This window comes from Neovison vison, chromosome 6 (genome assembly GCF_020171115.1).
Source record: "Neovison vison isolate M4711 chromosome 6, ASM_NN_V1, whole genome shotgun sequence".
Taxonomy (NCBI): domain Eukaryota; kingdom Metazoa; phylum Chordata; class Mammalia; order Carnivora; family Mustelidae; genus Neogale; species Neogale vison.
In genome coordinates this window covers 188,874,731-188,901,712 of record NC_058096.1, presented here as the reverse complement: position 1 = coordinate 188,901,712, position 26,982 = coordinate 188,874,731, and the positions used below count along the sequence as shown (strand labels likewise).

Sequence of the window (26,982 nt, the reverse complement as noted above, 5' to 3'; positions counted from 1 at the left end):
GTCATTCTGACAGGTGTGAGAGAGTGTCTCACAGTGGTTTTGATTTTCATTTCCCCTATGATTAGTGAGGTTGAACATCTTTTGATGTTTTTTTGGCCATCTGTATGTCTTCTTTGGAGAATGATCTATTTAGATCCTATGCCTATTTTTTTAATCATGTTGTTTGGTTTTGTTTTTGTTGCTAAATTGTATGAATTCTTTATATATGTTAGAAATAAAGTGCTTGCTTCGGCAGCACATATACTAAAATTGGAATGACACAGAGAAGATTAACATGGCTCCTGCGCAAGGATGACATGCAAATTCATGACGCGTTCCATATTAAAAAAAAAAAAAAGAAAGAAACATCTTATTGAATATATCATTTGCAAATATCTTCTGTAATAAGAGAAGTAGGTTGCCTTTTCATTTTGCTGATTCTTTTTCTTTGCTGTGCAAAATCACTTTAGTTTGATACAGTCTCATAGTTTATTTTGCTTTTGCTTTCCTTGTGAGAGGAGGCAGATTCTGAAAAAGATCGCTAAACCCTATGTCTAAGAATTTGTTGTGTTCTATTAGGAATTTTATGGTTTCAGGTCTTATAATTAAGTCTTTTTTAAGAGTTTTTGTTAAATTCCACTTAGCTAACATACAGTACAGTATCAGTTTCAGGTATATAATTTAGTGATTCAACGCTTTCATACATCTGGTGCTCATCACAACAAATGCGTTCCTTAATCCCCATCACCTGTTTAACCCATTCTCCCACCTACCTCCCCTCTGGTAACCATCAATTTGTTCTCTATAGTTAGGAAACAATGAATGAGCTTAGGAGTAAAAAGAGAGAGAGGTAAACCAAGAAATAGACTCCTTACTATAGTTAGCTCTTTAATGTGTTGGGTTTGTGTGCATAGTGTAAGACAGGAGTCCAGTTTCTTCTTTTGCATGTAGTTGTCTGGTTTCCCCAACACCATGTACTGAAGAGACTGTCTTCTTACCATTGTATATTACTGGATCTTTTGCCATAGTTTAATTGACCATATAAACATGAGTTTATTTCTGAGTTCTCTGTTCTATTCTATTAACCTATATATCTATTTTTGTGCCAGTACCCTACTGTTTTAATTATTATAGGTTCATAGTAGAGTTTGAAATCTGGGATTATGATACCTCTGACTTTGTTCTTTCTCAAAATTGTTTTGGCTATTCTCTGGTTTTATACACATTTTAGCATTATTTGTCCTATCTGACTTCTACTCGATATTGAGTTTATAAGTTGATCCATGAGAGTTCATATGGCAGATGGCTCGTTCTCATTGCTAATGAATGGCTATCCCATTATTAATCCATCCCACTAGGGTGAACATCTACGTGGTTTCCAGTTTGGGGCTGTGAGAAATAATGCTGCTATGAATACTTGAATACTTACTCTTTTATAAGTGTGTGCCCATTTCTGTTATGAATACACTTAGGGATGGAATTTTTGGGACATGGATTGTGTATGTTTTCAATTTAGGCAGGAAATGTCAGTTTTCAAAAGTGCTTGCTTCTTCACACTCACATCAGAAATATATGACAGTTCCTAACACTTGCTATTTTCTACCTCTTTCTTTTTAGACAGTGTGATTACCTCTTACCTAAAATACTGTAATAATTGAAGTTTCCTATGATTAATATGTATAGTCGACTGTAAGGTTTTAGGTTAACAATTCCAAGAAGATAGTTATTTAAAAAGAAAACCTCTGATTATTACAAGGAAGATACACTACAGTCCATGCTTATGAAAACAGAACACAAAAAAGTTATAGAATTAACTTAAAAATGAAGGCAGCTGGTTTATGGTCAGTAATGGCTAACTCATGCTATATAGTCATTAAAAAACTTTTTAATTCAATTATCTTTCCTTTTTATCAGTGTATTCACTGACTTTAGTTTTCTTTCCCAAATATGATCCCGGTCGGATGAAAGTTAGAAAACAATCCTTTCAGAGCAGTCTGTGCATTGCAGTCTCCCCAGTTCTATATAGAAGAAACATCTGTGCTTTCCTTTTCTTAGCATATGCTTTAGTTTCCCTATACATGCAAGTTCCCCTTTTGCAACTCAAGAAATAAAGCATTTCTCAAATAATAAACTTCTAGAGAATGTGGGATTTGGGGGAATTAAAGTTTTCATCAATATTTGATTAGGGAGTTATGATTTATCAAGTCAATAGTAACATTTTTGTGAATTGCTCAATAAATTATAAATAGATGAGAAAAAGTTAGAATAATACAAGTTATAAGAAGATAGTATTTATTATTCTACAAAAACAATGGTGGTAAAACTTCAAAAGTTGGTGTTTCAAAAAAAATTTAAAAAAAGTTGTTATTTCTCTATTGTATGTATTGTTCTGCAAAGGGCTTTATAAATCAAGAATATAATCATTTTCAGATGTTATTCATTTTTTTGTTTTGATTGTATGAGTTGGTTCATTTCTGTAACTTTAATGGTAAGGTCAAAAGAAGTATTGTACCTTGTACAGTTTAACCACTTATTATTTTAATTATTCCTTTAAAAAGTCATTTAAAAGGAGACTATTCATATTCATATGCAGGTCATGACTTTTTTTTAACTTTTTTTTTTGAAGATTTTATTTATTTGACAGAGGGAGACACAGTGAGAGAAAGAACACAGCAGGGGGTGTGGGAGAGGGAGAAACAGTCCCCTTGCTGAGCAGGGAGCCCAGTGAGGGGGCTTGATCCCAGAATCCCAGGATCACAACCTAAGCCAAAGGCAGCCACTCAACTGACTGAACCACCCAGGCACCCCAGGTCATGACTTTTTTGAATAGTGTTGTAAGGGCCTGGTTGGCCAGAGGGAGTCATTTTGTGTTTATGTAGTGAACTTAGACTGACCCCGCCCCTCCCAGAGGAACTTAACTTGCAAAGCCTAGATACAAGGGCAGGTCAGGCCAGGTGAAGACATCCAATCAGTGGGGCACGCATATATCTACTAGGGTAAATTGAAATTCAACTGGCCACCCGTGTGTTACCTAGCAGTTTTTTCCTGTGTGTGGCAGACTTAGCATGACTTGCAGTGTTCTCTGCATATTACAATCTCATTGGCCACCTGTGTATAGCCCAGCTAAACTACCTCTATAAAAGTTAGTCTGTCGTTGGTGTAGAGAAATGCAACTGATTTCTGTGCATTGATCTTATATCCTAACACTTTACGGAATTCCTGTATAAGTTCTAGCAGTTTTGGAGTGGAGTCTTTGGGTTTTCCACATAGAGTATCATATCATCTCTGAAGAGTGATAATTTGACTTCAATTAAGGAGTCAATCCCATTTACAATTGCACCCCAAACCATAAGATACCTAGGAATAAACCTAACCCTAGAGGCTAAGAATCTATACTCAGAAAACTATAAAGTACTCATGAAAGAAATTGAGGAAGACACAAAGAAATGGAAAAATGTTCCATGACCCTGGATTGGAAGAATAAATATTGTGAAAATGTCTATGCTACCTAAAGCAATCTACACATTTAATGCAATTCCTATCAAAGTACCATCCATCTTTTTCAAAGAAATGGAACAAATAATTTTAAAATTTATATGGAACCAGAAAAGACCTCGAATAGCCAAAGGGATATTGAAAAACAAAGCCAAAGTTGGTGGCATCACAATTCCGGACTTCAAGCTTTATTACAAAGCTGTCATCATCAAGACAGCATGGTACTGGCACAAAAACAGACACATAGACCAATGGAACAGAATAGAGAGCCCAGAAATAGACCCTCAACTCTATGGTCAACTAATCTTCGACAAAGCAGGAAAGAATGTCCAATGGAAAAAAGACAGCCTCTTCAATAAATGGTGTTGGGAAAATTGGACAGCCACGTGCAGAAAAATGAAATTGGACCATTTCCTTACACCACACACAAAAATAGATTCAAAATGGATTAAGGACCTCAATGTGAGAAAGGAATCCATCAAAATCCTGAGGAGAACACAGGCAGCAACCTCTTCGACCTCAGCCGCAGCAACATCTTCCTAGGAACATCGCCAAAGGCAAGGGAAACAAAGGCAAAAATGAACTTTTGGGATTTCATCAAAATCAAAAGCTTTTGCACAGCAAAGGAAACAATTAACAAAACCAAAAGACAACTGACAGAATGGGAGAAGATATTTGCAAACGACATATCAGATAAAGGACTAGTGTCCAAAATCTATAAAGAACTTAACAAACTCAACACCCAAAGAACAAATAATCCAATCAAGAAATGGGCAGAGGACATGAACAGACGTTTCTGCAAAGAAGACATCCAGATGGCCAACAGACACATGAAAAAGTGCTCCATATCACTCGGCATCAGGGAAATACAAATCAAAACCACAATGAGATTTCACCTCACACCAGTCAGAATGGCTAAAATCAACAAGTCAGGAAATGACAGATGCTGGCGAGGATGCGGTGAAAGGGGAACCCTCCTACACTGTTGGTGGGAATGCAAGCTGGTGCAACCACTCTGGAAAACAGCATGGAGGTTCCTCAAAATGTTGAAAATAGAACTGCCCTATGACCCAGCAATTGCACTACTGGGAATTTATCCTAAAGATACAAACGTAGTGATCCAAAGGGGCACGTGCACCCGAATGTTCATAGCAGCAATGTCCACAATAGCCAAACTATGGAAAGAACCTAGATGTCCATCAACAGATGAATGGATCAAGAAGATGTGGTATATATACACAATGGAATACTATGCAGCCATCAAAAGAAACGAAATCTTGCCATTTGCGACAACATGGATGGAACTAGAGCGTATCATGCTTAGCGAAATAAGTCAAGCGGAGAAAGACAAATATCATATGATCTCCCTGATATGAGGAAGTGGTGATGCAACATGGGGGCTTAAGTGGGTAGGAGAAGAATCCATGAAACAAGATGGGATAGGGAGGGAGACAAACCATAAGTGACTCTTAATCTCACGAAACAAACTGTGGGTTGCTGGGGGGAGGGGGGTTGGGAGAAGGGAGGTAGGGTTATGGACATTGGGGAGGGTATGTGCTTTTGGGTAAATTGGAATGGGAGATGAACCGTTAGAGACTATGGACTCTGAAAAACAATCTGAGGGGTTTGAAGTGGCGGGGGGGGTGGGAGGTTGGGGTGCCAGGTGGTGGGTATTATAGAGGGCACAGCTTGCATGGAGCACTGGGTGTGTTGAAAAAATAATGAATACTGTTTTTCTGAAAATAAATAAATTGGGAGAAAAAAAAAAAAAGTTAGTCTGTGAGGCTGGAAGGGGTCGCCTCTTTGCAAGAGACGGCCCTGACCGGTCAGTTTGATTCTTGATGCTTGGCGCGAAATAAAGCTTTGCTTGACTTTCGCTTTGTATCAGTCTCACTCCTTTGATTACGGACCCTAACAGTGTATTTTAATCTTGTGGGAGAAAGGCAAAGGGTATGAGCAGAATGTCTTTTAAACATGTAAGTCATCTTTGGGGGAAGACCAAAAAATAAAAAAAATCACCTAAAACAAATACCAAACAATATGGAAAACACTAAGATCTCTAAAGAAAAGGAAACAGTAAATGTAACTTTTCCTAGGCATTACATTAACGTGTTTAGCATCCTACATGGTATTTAAGTTCCTAGTGAATGAAAACCAAAAGAAAAAAACTGTTATGTGTGTTATTCTGTTTTACAAATGAAGATATTGAAATGCAAAGGATTAAGAACAAATAATTTACCAAGTCACAGAGCTAATGGTTTTCAGATAGAGGATTCAAATTATTGAACAATAGAAATGCCATCTTTTAACTAACCTAGACATGCAGGGAAACTTAGTGAAGACAAAGCAATCAACATAAATGAGGAAAGGGATTGTGACAAAAATGGGAAGAAGATGTCCTAGAGCAGGTGACCTCAGCAAGAAAACTTTACATTAAAGGGATTCTTGGAGATATCTCATGACATTGAAAGCTTGCGGTTCAAATGTTGCAAAATGATTCATACTAGAAAGGAGCATGAGATTTTGCCAAGACAGAAAAGATATTGGCTCAGGATTGTAAGTTTGTGATGAGAAGAGGAAGGCAAGCACTACTTGAATTACCTTGATACGATTTTTTTTTTAATAAATAAATAAAATATTTATTCTTACTTAGCTTGGGCTGCCATATCAAAATACCATAGACTGGATGATTAAAACAACAGAAATTTATTATTCCCGGTTCTGGAGGTGCTAGCAAGGCAGGTTTACTTCTGTGTCTCTTGATTTGTAAGTGACGATCATCTTCCTGTGTGATCACAGGGATTCTTGTTTGTGAGCTTGCACTAAGGAGAGAGGCAGCTCTTTTTGTGTTCTTAAAAGGCAATCCTACTCAATCCTAACAGATCAGGACTCCCACCTAAGCTATCCATTTTAAGGGTAGAGATCCATTCCCAGCCCCGAGTGGTCAAAAGTAACCCCATGGACGTTAACCACCTCACCCTTCCAGAAATTAAGTGGCTTCTTTTAGGAATTTCATACCGTGATGTCTCAGAAGTTTTCAGGAAGGAAGCAAAAGGGATAAGAAGTGTAGCAACAACTTCTCATTAAAGGAATCCCTGGAGCTATTTAGTGACACTGAAAGGGTAAAATGATAAGGATACAATGTTAGAAAGGGATTTCCCCTTGGAAAGGAGTGAGTCACTGTGAAATTGCACCATCAAAACTTGGAAGAAACCATCATCATATTGGCAACTGGAATGAAGATGGGACAAGGAGGATTTAATATTTAATATTTAATTTACATATATATGTGTATATATATATATATATATATATAGAGAGAGAGAGAGAGAGAGAGAGAGATACCTGTGTATTGTTTATCTCTACATTTCATAAGACTATGACTATCAAAGGTGATTAGATGAGCAGAACCTGAGATTCCTAGATTAAGTTTGTGGCCCTGAAAAGTCTAAAGATACCCCAGGCTTGGAGCACCTGGGTGGCTCAGTGGGTTAAAGCCTCTGCTTTTGGCTCAGGTCATGGTCCCAGGGTCCTGGGATTGAGCCCCGCCTCGGGCTCTCCACTCAGCGGGGAGCCTGCTTCTCCCCTCTCTCTCTGCCTGCCTCTCTGCCTACCTGTGATCTCTGTCTGTCAAATAAATAAATAAAATCTTAAATAAAAAAAGATACCCCAGGCTTGTAGAATCCCTTGGCTCTCAGCAGAAGTGAAAGCAAATTCTCCATGGTGCAAAGTATCCTCAGGGTAGCCACTCTCGTTCCCAATTGACTAAGGTCAATCCACAGGAGCTCATAAAACACTGTAAGTGAGAGTCAGCAAAAGCAAGCAAACAATCAAATTTAGATACCTTATTATTTTATTGAGGAATATGAGATATGGAATATAAATTACTATGTGAACACTTTGAAGAAATGAAAGATGTAGTAAAATGAGCAAGCAACATTTGAAGTTACCAAAATAGGTCTTTGATAAGTAAAAGTCTATTTTTGCATCTGGTATGCCCATTTTTTAACATTGAAACCATTCTTGAAACTAAGATACATGGTTTCTATGTATAAATACATACAGAAAATAATTGAAAAACTATTAGAGGAATGATATCACCAAGATGGCAATGTTGTTGTTCCTGACTTTGCTCCCCCTCACAAGAAGGACAGCTAACAACTATTCAAAAACAAGACATCACTGAAAGAATCCAAGAACACCAGGGGTGAGTCTAAAGCACCTTGCGTCACACAGAACAAGACAGGATGATTAGATGAGTAAGAGAAGCGGCTACATGTTGACCCCATTGTTCCTCTCCTAGGCCAGTAGAGCATCATGCAGAGAGATGTTTCTTGAGCCTTCAGTGTCTCAAATTCAATTCAAAAAGAGAACCCGGGGAATACAACGAAAAACCGGCATTGTGGCTTGCTTTGCAGCGGTCCCTACTCTGATCTTGCACCACAGGAATTGCAAGGGTATCTGCAGGGAATCTGACTGTGACAGGGAAGACAGGAGGGGCTTGCAAGAAATAGTACATGGATCATACCTGCAGTCCCCAAGTTATAATCCCAACCAGCAGCTTTGTTCATCTATAGAACTGAGTTGGGAGCTCACTCCAACCAGGGAAGTCAGCTGAGAACAGATGTGCCGGGTTTGGATCCTCAATCAAGAAAGGTTTGCCTGCCCTGGAGGTTTGCCTGTGTCTAGGCAAGAAGCTGAATCCCAGCCCCACATACTGTGGAAAGTGTCTTCTGGCCCCAATCTGACTGGAAGGACTGGCAACTTCTGGAAGCAGCATGGCCCCATGGCCTTTGAGCTAAGAGGTGGGGAGCCAGAGCTCTTTGCCAAGGGCAAAGCCAGTGCTAGGTATGAAGATTTGCCATGAGATGCACAAACAGGGCAATTAATTCAAAGCTTAAGCCAAGACTAAGTCTCAGTCCCTGCCAACTGGAGAGCCTGTTTGGGAAATTGAGAGTAGCCTGGAGTGGCCCTTCCCTCTTCCACCCAGGCAAGGTAGCTCCACCAGCTAGGGTGTCTTTCACACTATCTGACCAGAATTCCTGGAAGCTGTGTGACCAAGTGCCACATGAGGAGAGAAGTGAGCAGAGCTCATGGTTTGTAGAACAAAGCCAGTACCCATGTTTGGCTAGGGTAGTTAGGAGGCAGTTTGGCTGAGTTAAGAGAGCAAACAAAGAGCTTTACCAGCTCTAGAGGAGAACATGCCTCAATATATTAAAGGGTGTACATAACAAGCCCATAGCTTCATTATACTCAGTGGTAAAATGTTGAAAGCTTTCCCTCTAAGAACAGGAGCAAGACAAGTGAAGTGTGCCCCCTCTCACCTACTCTTACTTAACATAGTACTAGAAGTCCTAACTAGAACAGTCAGGCAAGAAAAAGAAACCAAAGTTGTCAGAATTGGAAAGGAAGAAGTAAAACTTTTTCTGTTTGCAGATGACATGATTTTATAAATAGAAAATCATTTAGAACCAACTAGAAAGCTGTTAGATCTAGTCAATGAATTCCATCAAGTTGTAGATACAAAAATCAGTAGTGTTTCCATTCACTAGCAATGAATTTTCTGAAAAAGTAATCAATTTCACCTCCAACAACATCAAAAACAATAAAATGTTTAGGAATAAATTCAACTAAAGAGGCGAAAGATTTCTATTCTTAAAACAGTAAGACATTGATGCAAAAGCTGAAGATAAAAATAAATGGAAAGGTATCCTGTGTTCATGGATTAGAGGAATTGATATTGTTAAAATGTTAATAGTACCAAAAGCCATCTAGAGATTCAAGGCAAGCTTTATCAGATTCCAATGACATTCTTTACATAAATAGAAAGAAAAGAATGCTAAAAATTTATATAGAACCACAAATGAAATGACCCTGAATAGCCAAAGGAATCCTAAGAAGAACCAAGCAAGAGACAACATACTTTTTGATTTCAAGCTATATATAAAGCTATAGTCATCAAAACAGTATGGTACTGTCATAAAAACAAATAGACCATATGATAATTGACTCTCTCTGCTTGACTTATTTCACTCAGCATAATCTCTTCCAGGTTTCACTTATTTGTGGAGCATAACAAATAGCATGGAGGACATGGAGAGTTAGAGAGGAGAAGGGAGTTGGGGGAAATTGGAAGGGGAGGTGAACCATGAGAGACTATGGACTCTGAAAAACAATCTGAGGGTTTTGAAGGGGTGGGGGGTGGGAGGTCGGGGTACCAAGTGGTGGGTATTATAGATGGCACGGATTGCATGGAGCACTGGGTGTGGTGCAAAAATAATGAATACTGTTATGCTGAAAATAAAAAATAAATTAGAAAAAAAATAAAAATAAAAACCAAACCAAACCAAACCAAACCAAACAAACAAACAAACAAGAAACAAAACAAAACAAAACAAAAAAACAAAAAAAACCCCAAATAGACCAAGAGAACAGAATGGAGAGCCCAGAAATAAACCTAAACATGTACAGTCACTAATATTTGACAAGGAGCCAAGAAAACTAAATGTAGAAAAGACAGTGTTTTCCACGGATGGTGCTGGGATAATTAGATATTCATATGTAAAACAATTAATGGTACCCATATCTTACACCAGACACAAAAATTATCATGGATTAAATACTTAAATGTAAGACCTGAAACCGTGAAATTTCTGGAAGAAAATATAAGGATAAATTTCCTTGACACTTGGTAATGATTTTTTTAATATGACACACTTAAAGCTCAACTAACAAAACAAAAAAGAAACATCAAACTAAAAAGTTTCTGCACAGCAAAAGAAAACATCAATAAGGTGAAAAGACAACCTTTGGATGGAAAACATATTTACAAACCATATATCTGATAAGGGGTTAATATCTAAATATATATAGAACTCAAATAAGTAAATAGCCAAAAAAACCCAAATAACCCAACCCAACTTAAAAATGGGCAAAGAAACTGAATAGACGTTTCTTCAAAGAAGACATACAAATGGCCAACAAATACATGAAAAGATGTTCAGCATCACTAATCATCAGGGAAATTCAAATCAAAGCCATAATAGATATCACCTCACACCTGTTAGGTTGGCTTTTATGGAAAATACAAAATCATTGGCAAGAATGAGAAGAAAAGGGAAACCTTTTGCAGTGTCAGTGAAAAGGTAAATTGGTGCAGCTGCTAAGAAAACAATATAGAAGTTACTAAAAACTGCTAAATATAATTACCATATGATAGAGCAATTCCACTTTTGAGTATATGTCTGAAGGAGTTGAAATTGGGATTTTTTTTTTAAGATTTTATTTGTTTATTTGACAGACAGAGATCACAAGTAGGCAGAGAGGCAGGCAGAGAGAGAGAGGGAAGCAGGCTCCCTGCTGAGCAGAGAGCCTGATGTGGGACTCGATCCCAGGACCCTGAGATCATGACCTAAGCCGAAGGCAGCAGCTTAACCCACTGAGCCACCCAGGCGCCCCTGAAATTGGGATTTTTAAAATATATCCACACTTCCATGTTCACTGCAGCATTATTTGTTATAACCAAGACACGGGAACAACCTAAATGTCCATGAACAGATAAATGGATAAAGAAAATGTGATGTGTTCATACAATGGGGTACTGCTTAACCTTAGAAAGAAATTCTACCATTTGTGACAGCATGGATGAACCTGGAGGACATCAGGCCAAGTGAAATAAGTCAGACGCGGAAGGCCACATACTACATAATACTACTTACATAAGGAATTTAAAATAGTCAAATGCACAAAAGCAGAGAGTGGTGTGGTGGTTGTTAGGAGCTGGAGGAAGGAGGAAACGGAGGTGTAAAGTTTCAATAAGGCTAGATTAGTTAGTTCACAAGATCTTGAGTACATCTTAGTCCCTATAGTTAATGATGCTGTATTGTATACTTAAAAATTTGCCAAGAGGATACATCTTATGTGTGTGGTGTTTTTATCACTATAAAAATAATGATAAGTAAAGGAGGTGGGAAGAAACTTTTGGAAGTGATAGATATGCTTCTGGCATAGTGATGATTTCATGGACGTACACTTACCTCCAAACTCATCAAGCTGTATACATAAAATATGTAGAAATTTTTGTATGTCAATCACACTTCAATGAAGTGATTTTAAAAAATCTTTATGTAGTTTTGCACATTAATGTGTTTAAGGATAAAAACCACATGATCTCAATAGATATCAAATAAGCATTTAATACTTTCCACACTCATTTGCAATAAAACTATGGAGAGAAATTTCTTTAATCTCTTAAAGAGTACCAAAACAGCCCCCAAAACCTACAAAACCCTATAGCAAACATAATTCTTAATTGTATATCAGTAGAAGCATTAACTTTAAAACTAGGAAATAGGCCAAAGATGCTTCTTTTACTGCAACTATACAACCCTATACTGGAGGTCACAGAAAGAGCAGCAAAGAGAGAAAGAGATACAAAGATTATAAGAATTGCAAAGGAAAAAAAAAAAAGTTCTCATCATTTTTTGGCATGTAAATATAACAATAGAATTTAATAAGGTTGGTATAATACCAACAATTAAAATTTGCATTTATATACAACAGCCAAAAACTTAGAAAACATAATTTTGAAAGAAAAATATTATATTACCAACAGAAAATATATGGTACCTAGGAATAAATTCAACAATAAATGTGCAAGACTTAGGTGGAGAAAATTGTTCACATTCTATTAACTTATTTTAAAATGTAAATAAAAATATGTAATTATTTTTATAAATAGACAGGGTTAATATTGTAAAAATGTTAATTCTTCCAAATTGACCTATAGATTAAATGAAATTTTAATCCAAATCTCAACAGACTTTTGAGAAAAGCTTTATAAGCTTGTTTTAACTTTCAATGGAAGATTATATATTCAAGAATAGCCAAGAAACTTGTAAAGAATAAAGCAGAGAATGGTGAACATATTAACTCTACCAGGTAGGAAGAATGATAATAAATTTTCAGTAATTAGCTTAGATTAGTTAGCCAAATTGGTCAATGGAACGGACTCAGAAGAGCCCCAACTTTAATGGCACTTTTATACATGTAGAGTCTTTGCAAATTAATGGAGAAAAAAAGAATCTTTCAGTAAATGATGCTGGAACAATCCATGATCCAAACAGAAAAACAGACAAAAAGCAGTCCAATAGAATGGGATTTCTATCCATGCCCATAAACAAAATCAGACTTGAATTAAGAACTTAAATGCAAAGGTAGTATTTATAATTTTAGAACACAATATTTAAGGTATCTTCATAGCTTTAGGATTTAAAAAATCTTAACACAAAAATTGTTAACCATTGTACTAACTTTTCGAGGCTGCTGGAACAAATTACCACAAACAAATTACCACAAGTAAATTACACAAATTATGACAAACAAATTACCACAAACAATGACCACAAATTGGTTTACAACACAGAAATTTATTCTCTCGCAGTTTTGGAATCTAGATATCTGAAATCAAGGTGTCTGAAAGGCCATGTGCCTTCCAAAGTTCCAATTGTCCTTTCCAGCTTCTGCTGATTGCTGGCAATCTTTGGTGTTCATTGGTTTGCAGTACAAGCATTCCTTTGTCTACTTCTGTTGTCATGTGGTCTCCTTCCCTGTGTCTCCTCTCTCTGTGTGTCTAATTTTTCCTCTTATAAGAAATACCAGTGATTGGTTTAGGGACCACCTTAATCCAGTGTGACCTCATTTTAATTTGATCATATCCATAAGGACCCTATTTCTAAGGAAGGTCACATTCACAGGTTCTCAGTGGACATGAATTTTGGGGAACTACTATTCAACTCAATTCAACCATGAAGGAAATTATTTTTTTTAAGATTTTATTTATTTATTTGACAGACAGAAATCACAAGTAGGCAGAGAGGCAGGCGGAGAGTGATGGGGAAGTAGGCTCCCCGCTGAGCAGAGAGCCCAATGTAGGGCTCGATCCCAGGACCCTGGGATCATGACCTGAGCCGAAGGCAGAGGCTTTCACCCATGAGCCACTCAGGCACCCCATGAAGGAAATTATTGATAAATCTTTTGACTATTTACTGTAAAGAGAATGAGAAAATAACATAAAAACTGAGAGGTGTTAGTAATATAAATAATGGACAACTGTATATAAATATACTGTATATGATATATAAATAACTCTTACAAATCAATAAGAAAAATAAATAATCCAAGAGGAAAATTGACTAGGGTCATGAATATGCAGTTCACAGAAGAGAAAACATACATGGTAGGTTATCTAATGAATGTGTGCCAAAACTTCTTAGTAAGCAGGGAAATTCAAATTGACATCATAATAACATATTATTTTATTTATGGGGTCTGACAATACCAAGTGTTGATAAGAAGTAGCATAATATAAGATATCTAGGAATAAACTTAACCAAAGGGGTGAAGGGTCTGTACTCTGAAAATTATAAAACACTGATGAAAGAATTCAAAGACAAATTCTTCAAAAAGAAATGGAAAGAATTCCATGGTCACAATTAGAAGAACAAATATTGTTAAAATGTCTGTACTACCCAAAGCAATCCCCATCAAATTAGCAACAGCATATTTCACAGAACCAGATAATCACAGAACAAATAATCCTAAAATTTGTATGAAGTGCCAAAGAACAGAACAAATAATCACAGAACAAATAATCCTAAAATTTGTATGAAGTGCCAAAGACCTCAGTAGAGAGCAATCTTGAAAAAGAGAAGTAAAACCGGAGGTATCACAATTCCAGACTTCAAGTTATATTGCAAAGCTCTAGTAATCAAAACAGTATGATACTGGACAAAATGTAGACACATAGATAGATGAAACAGAATAAAAACAAACAGAACCCTCCCAACAGTTATATGGTTGATTAATCTTCCACAAAGCAGGAAAGAATATCTAATATGAAAAAAACAGTCTCTTCAACATATGGTGTTGGAAAAGCTGGAGAGCAACATGCAGAAGAATGAAATTGGACCACTTCCTTAAACTATACACAAAAAAAATCACAAGATGGAATACAGACCTAAATGTGAAACCTGAAGCCATAGAAATCATGTAAGAGAGTACAGTCAGTAATGTTGCTGACATTGGCTGTAGCAATGTTTTTCTATGTACGTCTCATGAGGCAAGGGAAATACAAGGAAAAAAAAAACATGTGGGACTACATAAAAACAAACAAACAAACAAACAACTTCTGCACAGTGAAGGAAATAACACAACTAAAAGGCAACCTACTAAATGGGAGAAGATCTTTGCACCTGACATATTTAATAAAGGATTAGTATCTAAAATATATAAAGAACTGATAAAACTCAATACTAAAATGAGAATAATCCAATTATAAAATGGGCAGAAGACATGAAGAGACAGTTCTCCAAAGAAGACATCCTGCTGACCAACAGACACCTGAAAAGATGCTCAACATCACTCATCATCAGGGAAATGCAAATCAAAACTACAATGAGAAATTACCTCACACTATTCTGATGAATGGCTAAAATAAAAAACACAAGATACAAGAAGTGTTGAATAGGATGTGGAAAAATAGGAACTCTCTTGCACTATTGGTAGGAATACAGACTGGTGCAGCCATTATGGAAAACAATATGTAGTTTCCTCAAAAAGTTAAAAATGGAACTACCCTATGATCCTGCAATCACACTATTGGGTATTTACCCCCAAAATACAAAAGCACTAATTCAAAGGGATATATGAACCCCTATGTTTATTGCAGCATTTTTACAGTAGCTAAACAATGAAAACAGTCCAAGTGTCCACCAGTAGATGAGTGGGTAAGGAAGATGTAGTATATGTATACCTATATATGTTTATATATACACACATACATATACAGTGTATACCCACACAGTGGAATATTATTCAGCCATAAAAAAGAATGAGATCTTGCTATTTGCAAGAATATGAATGGAGTTAGAGACTATAATGCCAAGTGAAATAAGTCAGTCAAAAAAAGACAAATACCATATGATTTCACTCATATGTGGATTTAAGGGGGAAAAAAAAAGAAATAAAAGGGGGAAAAAGAGACATACACACAAACCAGGAAATAGATTCTTTATTATAGAAAACACACTGCTGGTTACCAGAGGGAAGGTAGGTGGAGGGATGACTAAGATGGCTGACAGAGATTAAGGAGTGCACTTGCCGGGGTACATGGACTTGTTGAATCATTAAATTGTATACCTAAGATTAAGATAACATTGTATGTTAAAAATAAAATTAAAAATTAAATTAAAAGAATGTAGGATAATAGAAACTCTCATACTTTACTTGTGAGATTGTTCATAAAAGCATTTTTAATAGGATGACTTTAGAAGTAGCCCAATATTCTTTGTTGGGATAATAGCTATATTGTGGTATATTCAAAATGCATTACTATACAACAATAAAAAAGTGAATTAATTATAGGTACACAAGACAGAAAAGTTGAGGGTTCAACCAAGCAAAAATTATTTGATTGTGTGTGTATATATATATACACACACACAATCAATATAATTTTTAAAAATGCAAGGGAGTGATAAATACAAAATTCAAGATGATGGTAACCTTCAGGGAATAGACAGAAAGTAAAGACAGAAAAAGAACATATAGTATTGATAATATTCTAGTTTTTGGTGATAGGTTCATAGGTGTTTCTTTTGTTAGGCACCCTACAGTAGATGCATGTTACATTTGCTTTGTGCATAGCAAATATTTCATGATATAAATAAAACAAAATTCATATATTTTTAAGTGTCATGGTATGGGAAACCAAATATATTCAACACTTTGAAAATAGCCACATTTTCGGGGCACCTGGGTGGCTCAGTGGGTTAAGCCGCTGCCTTCGGCTCAGGTCATGATCTCAGGGTCCTGGGATCGAGCCCCACATCAGGCTCTCTGCTCAGCGGGGAGCCTGCTTCCCTCTCTCTCTGTCTGCCTGCCTCTCCATCTACTTGTGATTTCTCTCTGTGAGATGAATAAATAAAATCTTTAAAATCCATGAAACAAGATGGGATAGGGAGGGAGAAAAACCATAAGTGACTCTTAATCTCACGAAACAAACTGTGGGTTGCTGGGGGGAGGGGGGTTGGGAGAAAGGGGGTAGGGTTATGGACATTGGGAAGGGTATGTGCTTTTGGGTAAATTGGAGGGGGAGGTGAACCATGAGAGACTATGGACTCTGAAAAACAATCTGAGGAGTTTGAAGTGGCGGGGGGGTGGGAGGTTGGGGTACCAGGTGGTGGGTATTATAGAGGGCACAGCTTGCATGGAGCACTGGGTGTGTTGAAAAAATAATGAATACTGTTTTTCTGAAAATAAATAAATTGGGGAAAAAAAAGAAAAAAAATGCAAACTATTTTTAAAAAAAGAAAATAGCCACATTTTCATTGCAGTGTTGATAGGTCAGGATTTAAGCAGTGATTAGAATGTATTGGCAAATCTTACAGGTCCTGGATTCCCACTGTCTATACTGGAATCATGACCCTGCATTTATTAGCTGTAGGATTTGGGGAGAGTTTCTTAACTTTTCTTTACCTCCATGACCTTGTCTTTAAAATGAAATGAACCCTGCTTTACAAGGTTGTTGTGAAGATTATGTGAAAAATGGGGCAAAGCTCTTATACACAGCTGCTTGACACATAGTAGGTGCCTAGTGAATAGGACCAATGTAGATTAAATCAGAAGTCTAAAATGTGGTCACACACCTGCTCTCTTGCACTCCTGCCATTGCCTTGAGTAAGCCTTGCCTGTGGGTAGCTGCTTTTATCTTTGCCTGGACTCCAGAATAAGCACACATGTGCCCAATGCGTGATGAGGAGACAAGGTCAAGTGTGCCTGCAGTTCGAGACAAAGCTGCCCGTCAGAGCCCAACCCAGACACACTGATGTCCACCGAATATGTTGTTAGAGAACTGAGAATAACTAACTGTTTTTGAGGCTAGGTGTCTTAGAGAATTTTGTTGGCACAAGTAGTTGATTAGGGGCATCCGGATGGCTCAGTTGGTTAAGCATCTGACTTTGGCTCAGGCTATGATCTTAGGGTTCTGGGACCCAGCCCCTATCTGGGCTGCCCCACTCAGTGGGGAGTCTGTTCCTTCCTCTCCCCCTGCCCCTCCCTGTGCTTGTTCTCTCTCTCCCTCTCTTTCTGTCAAACTACAAAAAAAAAAAAAGTAGTTGACTAAAATGTGAGATGCTATTATTGTTATATTTATTAAATAACAATAATTATAATTATTAAATAATTATATAATAATAGTTATTAAAGGATTTCACTCATACATAAGATCCTAATGTCTAAGTAATAATTATTATTGGTATTGAGCCTTTCAAAGATAGTCATTCCTGGGTCTTCAGGGTTTCTCTCACTTAAGTTCTACCTATGCAGGTTAGATTTAGTGCCTTGAAACACTGAGAATTTTTAGTTTCTATCTTGAGCAGCTGCCTCGAGCATAAATATCTTGCTCCCATCGACCTTGTCCCCTCTCTAGCTCCCAAACACATGGACATGGATCAGTTTGCTTCGGCACACTGCCACTGTCAAAAAGACCTGACAGTAGAGAAGAGACACACCATGTCTAGTTCAGTAAACAGCCTTGTAACTAGCTACTTGACATCTCTCTGAGGAATGTCTCTATTTTTTGTTAGAGCATCACACCATTCATGAAACACCCATGCCCAGACTGTCTCATCAATCTGCACTGCACATTGTCCGGTAGCCAGGGTCAGGATTATGTTGCCTCCTGCGTAATGAAGAGCATCATGTCAGAGCAGTTACAGTGACTCGCCCGAGGCCACAGAGCTTTGAAACAGTACAGCTAGGCTCAAATCTGCAACTTCTGATGCCAAATATTGGCTTTCTTTCCCTGCTTCATAGATGCTTTTTAGTTTGTCCAGTTTTCTTCCTTGAGAATATACACTTTTCAACAGATTGTGTCCCCAGCTGATTGGGTCATTCTCTTACATCACAGTGGTGCCAGGAACTGTGCTAAGGCAGACGTAGCAGCAGCCTGGCTGTTCCTACATTGGCCACGGGAAGTCAGACAAGCATGCAGTACCCTCTGGGACTCTCAGTCTTTGTTGATTTCTCAAAATGTGTTTGGTTAGAAGATCTGAAGGTAGGGGGTGCCGAGAGGGTTAGGGACAGATCCTCACCTAAAGTAACTTAGAAACACGTGAACTCATTCCCTAGCCCAGGCATTAGTGAGAGATTGCAGAATCAATGCACTGAGCCCTCTTTTCATAAACTTATTTGGAAATTAAGATATCATGTGAAATGAATTGATAAATGAATTTAACATATTTTCTTCAAAACTTCTACACGAAAAGGGGGGGCGGGAAGTAATGGAGGCTTTCTAAGGGATTGCTTTTGTTAGAACATAATCAAACGTGGGGGGGGGACAAGATGGCGGGGTACTAGGAAGAGGCGTCTTTTCAGCTGGTACCCCAAAGTGAGCTGATTACCTACCAAAGAACTCTGATCACCCATGAAATCAGCCTGAGATCAGAATTATACACGTCTGGATCTCTACAGGGGCAGAAGACGCCAGTGAGCAGGTAAAGCGGAATGGGAACAGCGGACTGATATCGGAAGATAAACAAAAGGGGGAGGGAGCCACCAGAGGCGACCGGTGCGAAAGTAATACCCCGATACGAGCGAGAGTGCCCTGCGTCTGGGGACCAGCATTAACTCGGAGACTGGTTGAAAGCACTCCAAAAGAGCAAAGGATCGCGGGGGCAAATTGTGGGAATCGGGGCGGCTAGGGACAGGGGCTTGAGTCCCCGGTCCCAGACGGCCTCCCCGGCGCGGAGGCAGAGAGAGTGCGGCGGAGAAACCGGCTCCTGGTCCCTAAGCCGCCAGCGTGCCCCAGAGCGCGGGGTTCCGGCTCCTGTGAGGGGATGGGAGCCGGTCTGCAGAACGCGCGCTAGCCCTACCACAAAGCTTGAGATGCGCGTGCACGTCGCTCCAGCTCTCCTGGGTTTCTAAGGCCCTGGGGCGCTTCTTGACCCGGGCCATTGTTTCAAAGTCTAAGCCTCGCGCCCGCGAAACTCTTCCCCGGACAGAGGCGCGCAAAAGCCCAGACTGCGGCTTACGGACCAGCGCCCCGTTCTCAGTGCCCCAGACGCGCGCCCGACCCACAGCCGCCTCTGAAAAGAGGTGCGCGCAAGCCGGGCACTCCCAGCCCCGGCCAGCGGCAAAATCTCAGTGTGCGATCGCTGCTTGGAACCTCTCTGGCGGTCAGGAGCTCCCAGACAGCCGCCACTGCCTTGGCTTTGGGGACGAGCAAAAGATCCTGCGCCCCCAGGGTCTTTAACTTGGAACCTGCACTGCCAGCGTCCAAGGGGGAATTTATTCAGCTTCTGCACCCAGACTGAGGCTTCTGAGACGGAGATCAGGAAGTGTTCCAGGGTGCACCTTGACTGCACCAGAGTTGATACATCCAGCTACATCTGTTCAGTCTTCTCCCACCAAAATGACTAGGAGGAGGAATGCCCAACAGAAGAAAAATACAGAGGATGGACCTTCCGCAACAGAGCTAACGGCTATCAACATAGACAATATGTCGGAAAGAGAATTCAGGCTAACAATTATCCAGGCAATAGCTAGGTTGGAGAAAGCCATGGATGACCAAACAGAATTGATTAGAGCCGAACTGAAAGCGACCAGACAGGATGTTCACAATGTTAGGGCGGAGCTTAAAGCTACCAGGGAGGAGGTCCACAATGCTCTCAATGAGTTCCAATCCAATCTAAACTCTCTCAAAGCTAGGGTAACTGAGACAGAAGATAGAATTAGTGATCTGGAAGACAAACAGATAGAGAGAAAGGATCAGGAGGAAGCCTGGAACAAACAGCTTAGATCCCACGAAAGCAGAATTAGGGAAATAAGTGATGCCATGAAGCGTTCCAACGTCAGAATTATTGGAATTCCTGAAGGGGAGGAGAAAGAAAGAAGTCTAGAAGATGTCGTGGAACAAGTCCTTCATGAAAACTTTCCGAATCTCGCGAATGAAACCAGCGTTCATGTACTAGAGGCTGAACGGTCTCCACCCAAGATTATACACTCCAAAAAAACATCACGACACCTGATAGTCAAATTGAGAAATTATAATTGTAGGTATAATCTCTTGAAAGCTGCCAGGGCAAAGAGGCTCCTTACTTACAGAGGGAAGCCCATCAGAATAACGTCAGACCTGTCCACAGAGACCTGGCAAGCCAGAAGAGGCTGGCAAGATATATTCAGGGCACTAAATGAGAAGAACATGCAGCCAAGAATACTTTATCCAGCAAGACTGACATTCAAAATGGATGGAGAGATAAAGAGTTTCCAAGACCGGCAAGACTTAAAAGACTATGCAACCACCAAGCCGATACTGCAGGAAATATTAAGGGGGGTTCTATAAAAGAGGAAAAATCCCAAGAATAGCATTGAACAGAAATATAGAGACAGTCTACAGAAAGAAAGACTTCAAAGGTAACTCGATGTCAATAAAAACGTATCTATCAATAATCACTCTCAATGTGAATGGCCTAAATGCACCCATAAAACGGCACAGGGTTGCAGATTGGATAAAACGACAGGACCCATCCATATGCTGTCTACAAGAGACCCATTTTGAACCTAAAGATACACGCAGACTGAAAGTGAAGGGGTGGAGAAGCATCTTTCATGCCAATGGGACTCAAAAGAAGGCTGGGGTAGCGATTCTCATATCAGATAAATTAGACTTCAAACTAAAGACTGTAGTCAGAGATACAGAAGGACACTACATAATCCTTAAAGGGACTATCCACCAAGATGATCTAACAATTGTAAATATCTATGCTCCCAATATGGGAGCAGCCAATTACTTAAGAAAACTGTTAATCAAGATAAAGAGTCATATTGATATGAATACACTAATCGTAGGTGATCTTAACACGCCTCTTTCAGAATTAGACAGATCATCGAAGCAGAAAATCAATAAAGAAACAAGAGCATTGAACGACACATTGGACCAGATGGACCTCATAGATATATACAGAACATTCCACCCTAAAACAGCAGAATACTCATTCTTCTCAAGTGCACACGGAACCTTCTCCAGAATAGACCACATACTGGGTCACAAATCAGGACTCAGCCGATACCAAAAGACTGAGATTATTCCCTGCATATTCTCAGATCACAATGCTTTGAAACTGGAGCTCAATCACAAGGAAAAGTTCCGAAGGAACTCAAACACCTGGAAGCTAAAGACCACCTTGCTTAAGAATGCTTGGATCAACCAGGAGATCAAAGAAGAACTGAAACAATTCATGGAAACCAATGAGAATGAAGACACTTCGGTCCAAAACCTATGGGATACAGCAAAGGCGGTCCTAAGGGGAAAATATATAGCCATCCAAGCCTTGCTCAAAAAAATTGAAAAATCCAGAACACACCAGCTGTCTCTACACCTTAAAGAACTGGAGGATCAACAACAAATCAAACCAACTCCACACATAAGAAGGGAAATCATCAAGATTAGAGCTGAGATCAATGAGGGAGAAACCAGAGATACAGTAGAACGTATCAATGAAACTAGAAGCTGGTTTTTTGAAAGAATCAATAAGATCGATAAGCCACTGGCTACACTAATCCAAAAGAAAAGAGAGAAATCCCAAATTCATAAAATTATGAATGAAAGGGGAGAGATCACAACTAACACCAAGGAAGTAGAAACAATCATCAGAAGTTACTACGAACAGTTATATGCCAATAAGCTTAGCAACCTAGATGAAATGGATGCATTCCTGGAAAAATATAAACTACCAAAATTGAACCAGGAAGAAATCGACAACCTGAATAGACCGATATCTAATAACGAGATTGAAGCAGTGATCAAAAATCTCCCAAAAAACAAGAGCCCAGGACCTGACGGATTCCCTGGGGAATTCTACCAAACCTTCCAAGAAGAAATAACACCTATTCTCCTGAAGCTGTTTCAAAAAATTGAAGCAGAAGGAAAACTTCCAGACTCTTTCTATGAAGCCAGCATTACCCTGATCCCCAAACCAGGCAAGGACCATACCAAAAAGGAGAATTTCAGACCAATATCACTGATGAATATGGATGCTAAGATTCTCAACAAGATCCTAGCCAACAGGATCCAACAACACATTAAAAAGATTATCCACCATGATCAGGTGGGATTCATCCCTGGGCTACAAGGATGGTTCAACATTCGTAAATCAATCAATGTGATACAACAAATTAATATGAGAAGAGAGAAGAACCACATGGTCCTCTCAATTGATGCAGAAAAAGCATTTGACAAAATCCAACATCCGTTCCTGATTAAAACGCTTCAAAGTATAGGGATAGAGGGAACATTCCTGAACCTCATCAAATCTATCTATGAAAGACCCACAGCAAATATCATCCTCAATGGGAAAAAGCTTGCAGCCTTCCCGTTGAGATCAGGAACAAGACAAGGATGCCCACTTTCACCACTCTTGTTCAACATAGTATTAGAAGTCCTAGCAACAGCAATCAGACAACAGAGAGAAATAAAAGGTATCCAAATTGGTAATGAAGAAGTCAAACTCTCTCTCTTCGCAGATGACATGATTCTTTATATGGAAAACCCAAAAGACTCCACCCCCAAACTACTAGAACTCATACAGCAATTCAGCAGCGTGGCAGGATACAAAGTCAATGTGCAGAAATCAGTGGCTTTCTTATACACTAACAAGGAAAATACAGAAAGGGAAATTAGAGAATCGATTCCATTTACTATAGCACCAAGAACCATAAGATACCTCGGAATAAACCTAACTAAAGAGGTAAAGGATCTATACTTGAGGAACTATAGAACACTCATGAAAGAAATTGAAGAAGACACAAAAAGATGGAGGACCATTCCATGCTCTTGGATCGGAAGAATAAACATCGTTAAAATGTCTATACTGCCTAGAGCAATCTATACTTTTAATGCCATTCCGATCAAAATTCCACCGGCATTCTTCAAAGAGCTGGAGCAAATAATCCAAAAATTTGTATGGAATCAGAAGAGACCCCGAATCGCTAAGGAAACGTTGAAAAACAAAAATAAAGCTGGCGGCATCACCTTACCTGATTTCAAGCTTTATTACAAAGCTGTGATCACCAAGACAGCATGGTACTGGCATAAAAACAGACACATAGACCAGTGGAACAGAGTAGAGAGCCCTGATATGGACCCTCAACTCTATGGTCAATTAATCTTCGACAAAACAGGAAAAAATATACAGTGGAAAAAAGACAGTCTCTTCAATAAATGGTGCTGGGAAAGCTGGACAGCTATATGTAGAAGAATGAAACTCGACCATTCTCTTACACCGTACACAAAGATCAACTCAAAATGGATAAAAGACCTCAACGTGAGACAGGAATCTATCAGAATCTTAGAGGAGAACATAGGCAGTAATCTCTTCGATATCAGCCACAGCAACTTCTTTCAAGATACGTCTCCAAAGGCAAAGGAAACAAAAGCGAAAATAGACTTCTGGGACTTCATCAAAATCAAAAGCTTCTGCACAGCAAAGGAAACAGTCAAAAAAACAAAGAGGCAACCCACGGAATGGGAGAAGATATTTGCAAATGACAGTACAGACAAAAGGTTGATATCCAGGATCTATAATGAACTCCTCAAACTCAACCCACACGAAACAGACAAACACATCAAAAAATGGGCAGAAGATATGAACAGACACTTCTCCAATCAAGAAATACAAATGGCTATCAGACACATGAAAAAATGCTCATCATCATTAGCCCTCAGGGAGATTCAAATTAAAACCACATTGAGATATCACCTTACACCAGTTAGAATGGCCAAAATTAACAAAACAGGAAACAACATGTGTTGGAGAGGATGTGGAGAAAGGGGAACCCTCTTACACTGTTGGTGGGAATGCAAGTTGGTGCAGCCTCTTTGGAGAACAGTGTGGAGATTCCTCAAGAAATTAAAAATAGAGCTTCCCTATGACCCTGCAATTGCACTCCTGGGTATTTACCCCAAAGATACAGATGTCGTGAAAAGAAGGGCCATCTGTACCCCAATGTTTATAGCAGCAATGGCCACAGTCGCCAAACTATGGAAAGAACCAAGATGCCCTTCAACGGATGAATGGATAAGGAAGATGTGGTCCATATACACTATGGAGTATTATGCCTCCATCAGAAAGGACGAATATCCAACTTTTGTAGCAACATGGACAGGACTGGAAGAGATTATGCTGAGTGAAATCAGTCAAGCAGAGAGAGTCAATTATCATATGGTTTCACTCATTTGTGGAGCATAACCAATAGCATGGAGGACAAGGGGCGTTAGAGAGTAGTAGGGAATTTGGGTAAATTGGAAGGGGAGGTGAACCATGAGAGACTATGGACTCTGAAAAACAGTCTGAGGGGTCTGAAGTGGCGGGGGGGGTGGGAGGTTGGGGTACCAGGTGGTGGGTATTATAGAGGGCACAGCTTGCATGGAGCACTGGGTGTGGTGAAAAAATAATGAATACTGTTTTTCTGAAAATAAATAAATTGGGAAAAAAAAAAAAAGAACATAATCAAACGTGCTTGTTAGTAAAATTCTTTCAAGTAATGATGCATTATTTTACATCACATACCTGATTTTTGCCAAGGAAGACTGGAATAGTTTCTGAAATAGTTTCTTCTTATGGGAAGAGAACCAGCTCCTGTGATTTAGTGTTAGGGCTGAAACCTTGGCCATTTGCTGTCTCATTTCCACAACTTGCTAGTTGGGTGACTTGAACAAGTGACAAGATCTCTAGACATAGGTTTCTCATCTATAAAATGAGACAACTAATAAGACTTTTCTTGCAGTTTCTATGAAGATGAAAAAAGACAATGCACTGACAATGCTTAGAAATGTAACTGAAACTTGTCAGTGTTCAAATGCTAACAATTTATTGTTCGTTGTTTCTCAGACATTCGCTGGGTGTGACCTTTGGCAAGAGATTCCATCGGTGTCAGCTGCTTCATCTAAACAGCATATGGGACAGATTGTTGGACCTGAGTATGATATGGTGGTTAAGAGATTGGACTCGAGTCAGATTGCTTAGGTTTCAGATTCCATGGGCAAGTGCCTGAACATCTCTAGGCTCTAGTGCCCTTTCTTCTTAAATGCTAAAAACAACAGATCTACATTGTAGGGTTGTTTGGGAGAATGAATGAGAAAAATGAATGGAAACACTTAGAATAATACCTTACATGTGCCAATACTTAAAAAATGGTAGTGCTGATATGACAGTGCGGGAATTGGGAAAAAAAAAAGCCAAAGTTTATGATGCATGTCTCCCTTGATCTGAAAGAATTGACTCTCTAAACCTCTAACGAGAGTATTTTGGAATCAAGCCATTGACATCTTTGTGCTGTTAGTCGCCTGTCCCTGGGTTGTTAGTCTCTGGCTCCTGCTGAGTCGCTTGGCCTGCCCTTGGCTTCGGGCCCTCCCTCCCTAAAGGGGCATGTTTGGGGCTGAGCCAGAGTCCACACACACACACACACAGTGGGTCCCACAGCTCACAGCTGCTGCCAATATGTTGCTTAGAACACATTCTCCTTCAGAGAGTTCCTCTTCGCTGTCATTCCAGAGGTGTTAGGATAGAAGATGCTCCTCTAAAATCCCTGCCTTCTGCATTCAATGCTTTTTCTGACAGTTCTGGAATTCCATTTCTGTGCATCACTTACCCTAGCCCAGCCACGTATTATCATCTCTCATCCCTTATCTCTACCTCTTTCATCCCAGCCTGTAAAAATCCAGGCCTATCTACCCTTAAAGATCTAGCCAGAAACATTTCTTTCTTCACAATTAATCAGAAATTCTCTCCTGCATCTAAACTTCTCATAATCCTTCAGGAAGGAAAACAACAACAACAACAACAACAACAACTGAGCTCTCTACCATGGCCTGTAGGATTCTGTGTGATCTTGTGATCTGTTCTTGTCTCCTCTCTGATACCATCTCCTGCCTGTGTTCTTTAGTTACACAAGCCTTCTGTCTGTTCCTTTAGGATTCCAAGTTCATTATCACCGTATTGCCTTAGTACTTACTGTTCAAGTTTGCCTGGAAAGCTTTCTTCCAAAATCATTTTCTGCTCTTCTTCCCCCAACCCTTCAATTTTAAGCCCTCAAGGAGGACTTTCCTGACCTCCAATTAAACATACACACACACACACACACACACACACACACACACACACACTTTCATTCTGGCCACTCTTGCAAAGGAGCTCGCTGCAGGTAGTTTTGTACCCCCAGGAGATAACTGGCAATGTCTGCAGGTATTGCTGGTGGTCATAACTGAGAAGGTGCTACTGGTACTGAAGAGCCAGGGGTGCTCCTTAACGCCCCACAACAAATAATTACCTGGCCCAGTATATCGGTAGTGCTAAAGTTGCAAAAGATGCATCTAGCATGTAGTCTTGTTTTCTTTTCTTGAAGGAATTTGACATTCTTTGAAAGTAACTCATTTCCTCCTTCTTTTTCTGG

The 26,982-nt window shown here is 39.2% G+C and overlaps 1 protein-coding gene and 1 non-coding gene across 2 annotated transcripts in view; both read left to right on the top strand.

The window, feature by feature from the left end:
• Nucleotides 1-26,982, top strand: part of TAFA1 (TAFA chemokine like family member 1) — a 584,591-nt gene that overhangs the window by 8,832 nt on the left and 548,777 nt on the right. The window lies entirely within an intron of this gene.
• Nucleotides 220-326, top strand: LOC122910969. The gene has a single exon (XR_006385319.1). It is a non-coding gene; the product is annotated as a U6 spliceosomal RNA (small nuclear RNA).